The 13,013-nt window shown below is 35.9% G+C and overlaps 1 long non-coding RNA gene across 2 annotated transcripts in view; it reads left to right on the forward strand.

The window, feature by feature from the left end:
- The first annotated feature begins 332 nt into the window (after positions 1-332).
- Positions 333-13,013, forward strand: part of LOC129051677 (uncharacterized) — a 34,297-nt gene continuing 21,616 nt past the window's right edge. Inside the window, exons 1-2 of one of the 2 annotated variants that reach the window (XR_008516106.1) lie at positions 333-592; positions 5,184-5,284. This is a non-coding gene — a long non-coding RNA (uncharacterized LOC129051677). The remainder of the gene's footprint in view (positions 593-5,183; positions 5,285-13,013) is intronic. The other variant, XR_008516105.1, reaches the window with a different exon arrangement.

Raw genomic sequence — 13,013 nt, forward strand, 5'->3', positions numbered from 1 at the left:
ATCACACTGGCTGTATATAAAGAGGATACAGAAACAAAATAAACTGATCAAGGCATTTCTGAACTCTTGTTTTTGGAGTTAGGATTTCAGGTATGTTAACATGAAAAAAATGACGAAGAGAACATGGCTGAGAATCCATAAATTATAGTAGGAGAAAATAAAACAGCAAATAAAAAACAATGAAATATAAGATGTTTAAGATAGGAAATGTAATAATGGAAGAACATCATGTGGCTGCTCTGGTGGAGTAATATTTAGTCATGACAATGACATGTACAATGGCATTGTGACATGAGAAGTATACAAAATAAAATTGGATGCTATTCATATCTGTAGCTGTCTGGATCCTACCAAACTTGAAAAATATTAAAAGAATTCAGAATTTTATTAATGAAATAATCAAATCAAATGATGAAATAACCTGACCATTGGATTATAGAGATGGAGGGATTCAGACTCAAATCAAACTTGAAAATTAAGTAATGAGTAATAAATTTTTTTAAAGGCTTTACCTATAAAAAATATAATTCTACACTTTGGCCTGGGCCAGCACCATCTACTGACGTGAGAATCCCAATTATTTTAGAAAGAGGTAATTATTTCCTTAGTGCAGCAGTCTTTAAAGTATGAAATAATAGATAAAATATAAAATAATACATTAAATATATCCCATAATGAATTCTTGAATATCTTTGTTGTAATTAGATATTTAAGAATTTGACATGCTAACTGATTAGTGAATTCAACAGATTAGTCCTAACATTCTGGAGTATTTGGTTTTGCCTTGTTGGAAATTATGAGAGAATTTATGAAAGTATATCAACCAGATTGGGATGTTTAAGGTAAATGGAGAATCACCATAGTTACAAGTTTACTTTGCTGAATTTATTATGACTGTTGGCTTGGTATATTAGTCAGCAAAATAAAATACTATAAAAATATTTAATAGAAAACAAAGTTTAAAGTTATTTACAGAATTTTAATGAACTAAGTTTGTAAATGAGACCAAACATTAATATAAGGCCCCTTTATGTATAACTATCAATACTAATAGATTATGGATAGAAAACTAAAATTTCTAAGCTGAAGTTAAAAACTTACAGTAAAATATTTAAAACTTGTTAACACTAAGAAATTGAATCATGTTTGAAATCCAAAGTAAACACAAATATTGTTGTAAGTGTACGCAAATGACTATCTTGAACACACACATAAAATGCCCTCTCAGAGTCTCAACAATGTAAATAACTGCGATAATTGCAACAAATATTGTTGTAAGTGTATACAAATGACTACCTTGAACACAAACATAAAACGCCCTCTCAGAGTCTCAATAATGTAAATAACTGCAATATTGACTTAACCCCAAATTGCAGAACAACTGTATTTGGGAAATGGAAAAGAACATAGTTGTATGGAAACGGAGGGTGTGGTGATAAGGGGAATAATTACTCCTCTTTCAGAGTAAGAGTCAATAAACTGTGTCTGAGATTAAAAAATAGAGACATAACAATATAAGTATATTATTTAGGAATATGGAAGAAAGTAGAAGAAACAGTTTAAAGAGTTGGCAGTGATTGCCTCCAGAGAGTCAGAATCAGGAGGGAGGAGGGTCAAGGCAAATTGCTGTTTTTCTAAATGTGCTTATTGAAACTAAAAAACAAAACAAAACAAAACATGAGTATGTATTACTTTGATTTAAAATCAACATTAAATTTAAAAAAGAAATATTGAGAAAATAACTCAGTTTTGAATTATACATACATTGAAATTTTAATATATTTTTGTTATCCTCTAAAACCTCAAATTATAATTTTCTTGATATTTTCATCCCCTTTTTCTATTCTCTTGCCCAGGATTTTTTCTACCTTCTCTCCTTCTGCCAACTCTAACCATACCACCAAAGCACATGCAAGCATTTATCATCAGGGGTTAAATACAAAAAAAATTCTTTGTTAAGAAAGAGTTAAACATTTGATGCATCTGGAAGGGGATATTTCCACCCATGGGGTTTCAAGATGAGATGTGCAGCCATTTGTGCAATAGAGCCTTAAAACAATCAGAACTACACCCTTCTAGCTAAAGCTAGATTTTGACAAATTAATAGCAAATTGATTCTCATTTGTACTCAAATCAATACACTCTCAGAGGTCAGCATGCTTTATACCTTCTGCTTGGGCTACTTTCTCAAAAACCTATCCACCTGTTAATTCAAATAGAAGTTTTTGATTTTTTTTAAAGAGTACTATTTATATCCCCATATGAACATTTTTCTAATATAATTCCTAACCCATCCATTACAGTTAGTCTTTTTCCTTACCATCCTTTAAAAATATTTTATACTCTGCCAAACCAAAGGGATTTAATTCATTACAGTCTATTATTTTTAAAGTCACTGTTAGCAAAATGAGCAGAATCATGATGTATTTACTCCCACTTATACCTGTGCCTAGAATTTTCTTCTGCTCTCTGCCTACCTGGTAAATCTGTCATTAATTTTCGCGATGCAACACAAAGGTAACCTGTAAGTTTTTCTTGATCCCACTGGGGAGAATTGGCCACTCTTTCCCATGTGTTCCTACTGCCTCACCTGTTCTTCTGCCATTCAGACTTTCATCCTAGGACCTGAGTGTCTGGTGAGCTTTATCAGACTCTGGGTCCCTTGAAGGTAAAGACTACACCTTAGTCATCTCCACATCCCAAACACACAGCACAGCGCATGGTACAGAGCAAATACTCGAAAAAAATTGGTGATTGAGTGAATGACAGTAACTACAATAAATTACAAAGCAGAAGACAGAGTCTAATGCTAGTTCTGTGGCATATTAGCTATGGAACTCTCTAAACTTCAGTTACTACTTTTATAATGTGGAATACTAATACCATTTATTTTACAGTTACAGAGAGATCATGATCAAATGAAGGAATGAATATAAAAATACCCTACCAGCTGTAAAGGAGTACACAAAGTATTGTTTCCTCACTTTTGTCATTCATTCAACAAGCACTTACTGAACACCTGTTTTGTGCTAGGCATTATTTTAGGCACTCCGATAGATCAGTGAGTAAAATATAAAATATCCCTGTCCCTGAGAAACTCAATTTTGGGATGGTTGGTGAAGGAGGAACAAACAATAATCAAATCAGTAAAATATATAGTATGTTAGATGGCGATAACTGCTATCAATAAAAATAAAGTAGAAAGGGGGGATGGAAAGTATAGGTGAAAAAATTGAAGCTGCAGGAGAGCAGGGAGAATTGCTGGAAAGACTGAGCATGAAGAAGCATGGGAGAGTGGGATCTAGTAGAGGAGTAAGGACAGCTCATCCTTGGCAGCAGGAGAGAAGGCTGACTGTGTAAGTCTAAACACAGGAAGGTGGTTGGGGTGGTAGTATGGCATTGTATAAGTTTTCTTCTCAGTAAAATCAGAACAAGAATCTCAGTTGAAAGTGAGGGGAAGGACGGCAGTGTTCGATGTTCAAATAAAAAGGAAAAATAGCCTTAGAAGGGTATGGGCAAATGGAGGACACAACTATGGGTTTTTCCCTGCTGAGATGTTTATTTTACATAATTTTTAATGATTTGATTATTATACGATGTATTCATGTCTCAAAACATCACATTGTACCCCATATATGTGTACAATTATTATGTATCAATAAAGAAACAAGCAAACACTAAAAAGAACTATGGTGAGCCAGGCAGTATTAAGGAACCACTTAGAGATTATAGATTTAAGGTATTATCAGTTACCATGGTTGTGTTTTTCTTCACCATTGATCGACTCTGCAGGTGAAGGTATGGTAGAGGCGAAAGTTTGGATTTAACTGGATTTTGACTTAGATAAGGGAGTAGAATCCAGTGGGAAGCAAGAGGTTTGAGGCCATGTGCAAGGGACAGTGGCTCATCGTAGGCTAGACATCATTTTTCATCTTGTATCTATGTAAATAATATGTTTTGCTCAATGTAATAAATACAGAATTTCAGAAAGAATAAAATATTTTCAAATCATTTTTGCAAGCACATTCCTTAGTCTTGTTCTATCGTTTGAGATACAAAATTGCTTCTAATAAAAAAAGAAATGAAAGACAAATACAGTGAGACTAAGATTGCGTTCATTAATTCCACAAATGCTTATGAATTATCTACTGTTATGTGACAGGCATCATGGTAAGTCTGCTGGTACAATGTGGAGCAAATAGTTGGCACAGATTTTTTCTTTCATGAATGGTACAACCAGTGAAGATATACAACTTAATCAAATAATTATATAAATTAATTACAAACTGAAATAAGGGCTACCAAGGAAAAGAGTACCATTTTATTACCTCAGTTAAAACAGAAACATAATTTAAGACTGAGGACAGGAAAGGACACAAAAGTCTCCTAAAGAAGTGATTCTTGTTCCAAGATCTACATTAGAAGGAGTTAATCAATAAAGAGTTGGGAAGAGAAAGGAGGAGAACATTTCATGCGAAGTTTTCTAGATGAATGTAACATCTCCTTCAATGATCTTGTAAGGTGTCATTCTACCCCACTCTTCCACATTGGTAGCAATGTCTCATAGGCTGCATTATCCAAAGCAGTAAGTGTCACTAAAAACCTGGCACATTGTCTTCTTTATGAGGATGGTGGGATTTTTGTTAATTTTTTTTAAGTTCTTAAAAGCAACATTGTTTTATGGTTAAGAGCATAGCCAAAGCTGGACTACCTGGATTCATATCTCTGATATTTATTTGTAATAAAGGGATCTTATCAATAAATCATTGCTAGTGACTTAATAGAAATGTGGGATCTTGGGAACACCAATTAGCCTTATGTGCCTTAATTTCTTCATTTGTAAAATGATTATAAACATAGGGAACCCATTTCATTGGGCAGATTAAGTCAGTTAAAGTACACAAGGCACTTAAAATAGTGCTAGGCATATCAGAGATACAGTAAGCACAATAGGAATATTAGCTGTTTTAGGAATAGTTTTCCTTCTGCTAAGAATTTAATCTGGTTTTACCTTATACATGCTATGAATTATGAATTGTGTTACAGATCAGATGTAAACTAATATATGTATCTCTCTTTGGATTTGATGATAGAGAGCTTGGAACCAGTTTGTTTTGACCCATTGGTATAACTGTGTGCAACCATATTTTGACTAATATTTAAATTTTGTTTGTTTGTTTCAGTTGAGTATACCCACCGTCACAGAAATGTTTACCAACTGGAATATTATACTGAGCAAATTGTTCAATAGAGTATAAAGTGGAGTTCATCTTGCTGCAACAAGGTAAGAGAGTCCTAAGGAAAAATTAAGCTGGTACTAAAAGGAAGGTTTTTAAAGAGCATGCAAGACATTTGTCCCATTATTTATAGAATGAGGCCTAAGCAATAAACATTTCTATTTAAGCAATGGCTGTGCTTAAGGACAATCAAGTGTTCTAACCATGATTGCTTTAATAAAAATGGAAGATAGAGTTACAATGGGGCAGTGATTGTGATATAATTATTGGTTACATAATTAGTCTTCTTTTGATTCTTTTAATCCCCTCAGAAATGCCACCAAAAATTATAGCATTTGAAAGTAAGTTTTAGGCCCAGAGTTTAGTGATGTGGAAGTCAAAGGAGGTGTACAGGACCTCATTCATGTGCATTTTTGAGTTGGTTAAATTTCCACATCCATTTTATATCTCTGTCAACTTTTTCTTTGTCATATCCTTTTCACTTAGTTTCAGTTTGTGTCATTTGGCTATTTTTTTATTTTTAAATCAATCATCTTGTAGTAGGCTTAATAATGGTCCCCAAAGATGTTTACCTCCTAAACCCTGGAATCTGTGAATATGTTATGTTATATGGAAAGGAAGAATTAAAGCTGTAGACAGAATTAAGGTTGCTGATTAGCTGGCCTTGAGCTGGAGAGAATACCCTGGATTACCCAGGTAGACCCAGGGTAATTACAAGGGACCTTGTAACTGAAAGATGGAGACAGGAGAGTCAGAGTCAGACTGATGGATCAATTGATGTGAAAACCCAACTCATCATTGCTGGCTTTGAAGATGGAAGAAGGGGACTGTGAATTAAAGGAATCTTGGCAACCTTCAGAAACTAGAAAAGGAAATGGATTCACCTCTATAGCCTCCAGAGGAACATATTCCTGCTGACACTTTGATTTTAGTACAGTGAAATTCATTTTGGACTTCTAAACTCCAGAGCTATAAAATAATAAATTTATGTTTTTTAAGCCATGAAATTTTTGGTAATTTGTTACTGAAGCAATAGGAGACTAAGGAAATCTTAGAACTTTTTTGAAACATAGTGATTCTAAAATTAAAAAAGTTTTATTAAAATATGGTCACCATGGTGTATATGTGCCACATTTTCTGAATCCAGTCTATCATTGATGGGCATTTGGGTTGGTTCCAAGTCTTTGCTATTGCGAATAGTACCACAATAAACATATATGTGCATGTGTCTTTATAGCAGCATGATTTATAATCAATGAGAACACTTGGACACAGGAAGGGGAACATCACACACCGGAGCCTGTCGTGGGGTGGGGGGAGGTGGGAGGGACAGCATTAGGAAATATACCTAATGTAAATGACCAGTTAATGGGTGCAGCACACCAACATGGCACATGTATACATATGTAACAAACCTGCACGTTGTGCACATGTACCCTAGAACTTAAAGTATAGCACAAAAAAAAAGCCTTTTTTATATTCAAAAAAATATGGTCACCGACTTAAAAAAATACTAATGAAATATGCCCACGTTCAAACATTAACTCAGAGTAGGAAATTTAAAAAAATACACAACACTTTTAAAATTCTTAGTTGCTATAAAGCTGAAGTTTTAGCCATTCATTTACTTATTTTGGGGACAACTGATTATCCTGCAGATATGCTTATTGCCCCATCCAGCTATTCAGATTTTCACTTTTCACTATTCAAACTAGCAATGATCTCTGACTTGGAACACAAAAAAGCGTATTTTTGCTTTGATTGCTTTGACAAATTACTCTGTGTCTGAGTGCCTGAAGAACTCATTGTTGTTTCCTTCACTATTAACAGACACTTGCTCACCACCTTTAACACATTCTGTCATCTGCACACTTGTCATTCATTGTTTTAAGAAAAAAAAGAAAGGAGGGAAAACTAATTATGAAAATAGTCAGCCTAGGAGAGTTTTTCTTAGGTTTTCTTCTAGAATTTTTAAGGTTTCAGGTCTTAGATTTAAGTCTTTATTCCATCTTGAGTTAATTTTTGTACATGGTGAGAGACAGAAATCCAGTTTCATCCTTCTGCCTGTGCCTATCTAACTTTCCCAGCACCATTTATCACATAGGGTGTCATTTCCCCATTTTATGTCTTTGTTTACTTTGTTGAAGATCAGTTGGTTGTAAATTTTTGGCTTTATTTCTGGGTTGTCTATTCTGTTCCATTGGTCTATGTTTCTACTTTTATACCAGTACTATGCTGTTTTGGTTACTATAGCCTTGTGGTATAATGTGAAGTTGGGTAATGTGATGCCTCCAAATTTGTTTTATTTGCTTTGAACTGCTTTGGCTATTCAGGCTCTTTTATGGTTCCACATGAAATTTAGAATTGTTTCTTTCCTAATTCAGTGAAAAATGACATTGGTATGTTGATAAGAATTTTACAGAACCTGTAAATTGCCTTGGGCTATATAGTCATTTTCTCAATATTTATGAGTAAGACATCAAAAGCGAATGCAACAAAAAGCAAAAGTAAATAAATGGGACCTAATTAAACTGTTACTAAAAAGCTTCTGCACGGCAAAAGAAATAAGCGTCCATGTAACTTATACCCAAGCACTTATACCCATAATGCTATTGAAATAAACAAATAAAAATAAATAAATAAAAAGTGAAAAAGGAAATAAGCAGTAAAAGATAAATCAGGAGATTTGACCTTCAAATTGATACACTTTCAAAAATGGTTTTATTCAGGGAAGGTAAAGGCTGTGCATAGACATTTGCTTGGATCCTATGTTCTGGCACAGTTCTCAAATGTGGGTGGTGTTGGCACTTGTGTGCCAAACTTATTCTCTAGGAAACAGAGATCCTCTGATTTGAAAAGCCCTGAGCTGGCATATTTCATTGGCTTTAAATTCAGCATAAAAGCTCAGAAAGAAAATTGTTAAGAGAACACCTCTATGGAAAGCAGTGGGACCAAACTCATGGGATAAAACAGCGTGTATGAGCTGAGTCACTGGTAAGATACATATCCCCCTGGATCTCTCAAAAACTTTCAGGCCTTTGGGAGGCCAAGGTGGGTGGATCACAAGGTCAGGAGATCGAGACCACTCTGGCTAACATGATGAAACCCCATCTCTACTAAAAATACAAAAAATTACCCCAGCGTGGTGGCAGGTGCCTGTAGTCCCAGCTACTAGGGAGGCTGAGGCAGGAGAGTGGCCTGAACCCAGGAGGCGAATCTTGCAGCGAGCTGAGATTGCGCCACTGCACTCCAGCCTGGGCGACAGAGCGAGACTCCATCTCAAAAAAAAAAAAAAACAAAAACTTTCAGGCATCAGGTAAGAGACAAGGTTTGCCATCAAGTATAAGGTCTGCTTAATATTATTTGCCATATTGAAGACAGATATTGGAGACATTTCTTTCTAATTTCAAGGATATTTTGAAAAGGAAAGAAAAGAAAAACACAGTAGGGCATTGTTCTTTGCATACCCTCACACGCACAAATTAATGCTGATCACATGCCTACACCTACAAAGCAATCAGGGTCAAAAATAAAATTGGACAGATGGCAAAAATACAGAGAAAATCACAATCTCTTCAATCAGGATTTCAGAAACCAGTAATATGATGAACATTTTTCACATAACTCCTTTTATGAGCCATCGTGTTTAGATAAACATGTAACCATTCCTCAGAGTTTGTTCATGTGTGGTGTACTGGCAGATATTTACAGGCACCCAATACACACAGCCTCCATAATGAACACTGAGACTACAAAGTCACAAGTATGTGGTACTGGATATTGTGGGCCTAACCAACGGACAAGTGAGACAAATATTATATCATGAAGATATGTCTTTTTAAAGAAATATGCATGGAAATCTGCTATTGAAGCAGAGAAACAGATACTTATATCATGAGGAGGGGCAGACATGTGATATTCTTTTCAGCTGCTCAGCATCTGTCTGTTTGAGTTGCCCCAAAAGCTGACACTGAGAAAAATATTCCAATGCAAGGTAATTATTTGAGAAGTAAAGGAAACATTGCCAGGAGAGGGGAATTGGCTTAGGGAAGGGACAGCAGCCAATTAAGAGTGGTTATGAAGCCAGCCGCCACAGTGAGAGATTAGAATTTAACCTCACTTGAGAATTGTGGGAAAGGCTCTAAAACACATATCTCATAGTTATCCCACCCAAGGAGAGAGGGAAGAGAGGGAGCTCCCATCAGTCATTGGCTGGGGACTTCTTCTGGGGTGCTTAGTTCTCTCAGTGCATCTGGCCAGCCCTGTGACTGAGCCGAATTTCTTCACTGACTTTCGAAATAGCCTTCAAGCAAAGTCTCTGGAAGTTGGATGTCATAGTCATCCAGAGCCTGCCAAAGTGGTAAGGTTCAAACGAGAGCAAGCCACCAATAGTTTCACCTTCAGCCTCTGAACTACTTCTTAGGCTTCTACAATTTCTAATTGTATAACCCTTAGTAGAAAAAAGTGACACCTAACACTATAGAAACAAAATGTGAGATGTATGCTTTCTCAGCCTCCCTTGCAGCTAGGGCACAGGCATATGAACTAGGTTCCACCAATCAGACACACCTGATTGATTTAAGCAGGAGGCTCAGAAAAGCTCTCTCCTTCCATCAGAGGTGATAGCTAATTTATCTATCAAATATTTATTTATCTTTAGCTATCAACATTCAGTACATCAACAGATGGCTTTTTCCAGCTTTCTTCTGTCTCTAGCTTTTGTCTTTCTGCTGCTTTCTGAAACCACGTAAAATGTGCTTCACTCTTTCCCATAAATGTACACACACATGGCCAGCTACAAAACTTGCAGAACCTAGTGAAAATAAAAATGCAGTGCTTTTGTTTAAAAAAAAAAAAAGGAAGTGGCCTTAAAAGTACATGTATAGCATTTTTCCTGTCTTCCATGAGCTCCCTCTCTCCATTTGTCATGCTGGGTTTTTTCTATTTAATGTAATTCGATGTAATGCATAATAAAGTTAAAATGTTAAATTTCTAGCGTTAAGTTTTGCCATTCATGTTTACATTGTACAATGCCAGTCATAAATGCAAATATCAGCACATTTAATTTTTATGTGTCGTCACCAAAATTATAAAAGTCATGTTTTGTAGCTCATCCCCAGAGAGTGCCTTAAGCTATTCAAGATAGACAAATACAAGCCAGAATTGGGGAAGTTGAAAAAAAGAGCAGATCCCTCCAGTCACAGCCTGAGAGCCTGTGAGTAAAGACACTGACAGGCACCCAGGGAGCTGCTGCACCATGTGGGGCATTTGCACTGGCTACTGCCTTATGACTGCCAGGATCCCCCTCGCACCAGCCCCACCAATGCACCAAAGGGATGGGGGCTGGGAAATGTAGTCAGGCATCGTCTCCTTTTTTCAAGGGCTTATCACTCCAAGCCACAGCAGATGGGTGAAACCTAAGGATCTTTAAACCTCCATGCCAGGAAGAAGTAAATACCTGCACAGTGGTGGGTCAAAGATGAGCTATCATATGGCTTCTGTCTAGCCACTCACCAAACACTCTGTGATACTGCCAGCTAGCATGGGGTCATCTGTCACCATTCCCAGCCCTAAGATGCAGCAGGACTTCTACACCCAACCCTGACCCTTCTCATGCCTCATCCAGGTTCCTTCCATGGGCAGAGGCTATAGCAGCTGCAGATGGGGAACAGAGAGGTGAAGGCCAGGTGGACCCGAAGGGCCAGAGGATTGGGGAGAGGATAGCAGAAAGTCTGTCCCACAGAGGTGGGAGGTAGCAGGGTAAGGGATAGCTCCAGTACATGTTTCATTGTCTGATCAGACCTCACAAAACATAAATTAAATATGGAGTTGTTAAGAATCTCAAGATAGCATTGAAAGGGCATTAAACCCCAAGTGTGGGGCCCCTCCTAGCATAAACCACCATGTGACTGTACTGGACACAGACCCCTAAAGTGTGTATACATACACAACCCCCTTGACCACAGGCAAGCTTCCTTTTCAAAATTGATACGTAATAGTTGTACATACTTATGGGGTACATGTGCTATTTTGGTACATGCACACAATGTGATATGGGCAAATCAGGGTAATTAGGAAATGCATCACCTCAAGCATTCATCATTTCTTTGTGCTGGGAATATTCAAGAAGAGCCCAAGCTGACCATCTGTTGTTTCCTAGCCCATTCACATCTCAACTCCTATCGAGCTTCCATCACCAAAATCAAGAGTGACTTAGGCTTCGTGGGACCTAAAGCTTACAGTTTTGAGGCCTGCTTAAAGAAATGAATTACAAATTAGGAATCTGAAGGGGAATGTGCATTCAAGTGATCCTGATGCTTAAACTCCATTACCTTCACAGTAAACCCTCCTCTGCCCACAACTTGTCTCCAACTGCTCCCCTACTTTCCCTCCATATATGTGACAGATAAGGAGAATTGCCAATTCTAATAGACAAATTTCAGTCTGAATCTGACTTGATTTCTCTCCTGTAATTGTTATGGATAATATTGACCAATCCCTGCTTGAAATCATCTATGTTGCCTTCTAAGACATCATCTATTTTGATTCGTTCATGTCAGCATGTTTCATTTGCTTTCTTCTCTTTTCTATCCCTTCTACCTGTGGTACCTGGATAACTGTTAGTACACAGATTTAATTTTAGGGAAGACATTGGTTAAAACCATGATGATATAATATGTAGGGAAGTACTTCATAAATTGTAGAACACAATATAGATATGAAATATTATTATTACGAGGTGATTGATTCTATAATTTGTTCAGCAAAGACTTTATCTTGATTTTCCAAATGATTTGTTTATGTCCTAAAAGAAATATGTATGTAAGGGATTCATGCAAGCTGTATAAATGACTTTATGATTTATACAGTCTTTTTATGTGTTTTACATATTTTGTATTATCCATTACAAAATAAATAATACTGAAAATTTAAGGGAATGACATTTATTGTGTGTATATCTGGTTCTCCAGTTATATGAGAGAAATTTTTATTTTTATGGAAATTAGTTGCATGAAACTCAAGCAAATGTGCCTAAATGTGACAGATATATTTCCTCAACCAAAAGTTAATCTTTCCAAAAAAAAAAACTAACCAAAAGACAACATTTCTTCCTCCTTATCTGAGTTTGTTCATTTATTTCCCTCAAAATAATGATTTCTTTTGGCTATAAATAATTTTTCTGCTGAATTTCTTGGAGTAGTTTTGTCTCTGCATTGATCAGGATCAATTTCCCTGAAAGCAGAGAAAACTTACAAATTGTTATTATCTCCTTGCCTCAAAGTTAATCACAGTTTCAAAGGCTATCTTCTCCATAAAAAATAACATCTATTTTGGTTTATGAATTACTTCATATGAGGCAATAATACTCATAAAATAATGAATGTATGCCTTACAGCTAAAATATTAATTACCAAAAGGAAAATAATAGATTCTTATTTATAGTGGTGATTTACTTTTTCTCTGAAGAGTAGAATCAGCATCTATGATCTTATTATTTGGAAATACATTATTTTAATTGAGAAAGCCAGTTTTTGTGGCAAAACATTCTTTTTAAAATTACTGTTAACCTTCTGAAGAGTGGAAAAGAAAGTTTTTGTGGCAGAATATTTGTTTAATTGCCATTAAACCCATTGCTGTCTTCATTACAAGTTTTGTTCAGATTTTGGTGTTTTTTTTTTAACCTCAAGGGGAAAAAATCTATTGTTTTCCTGTAACAGTAAGTTTTACAGATATATACAGCTTCAATGCTGATCTCGTTCATCATTTTCCCACAAA

The sequence above is a fragment of the Pongo abelii genome, chromosome 17, assembly GCF_028885655.2.
Source record: "Pongo abelii isolate AG06213 chromosome 17, NHGRI_mPonAbe1-v2.0_pri, whole genome shotgun sequence".
Classification (NCBI taxonomy): Eukaryota; Metazoa; Chordata; class Mammalia; order Primates; family Hominidae; genus Pongo; species Pongo abelii.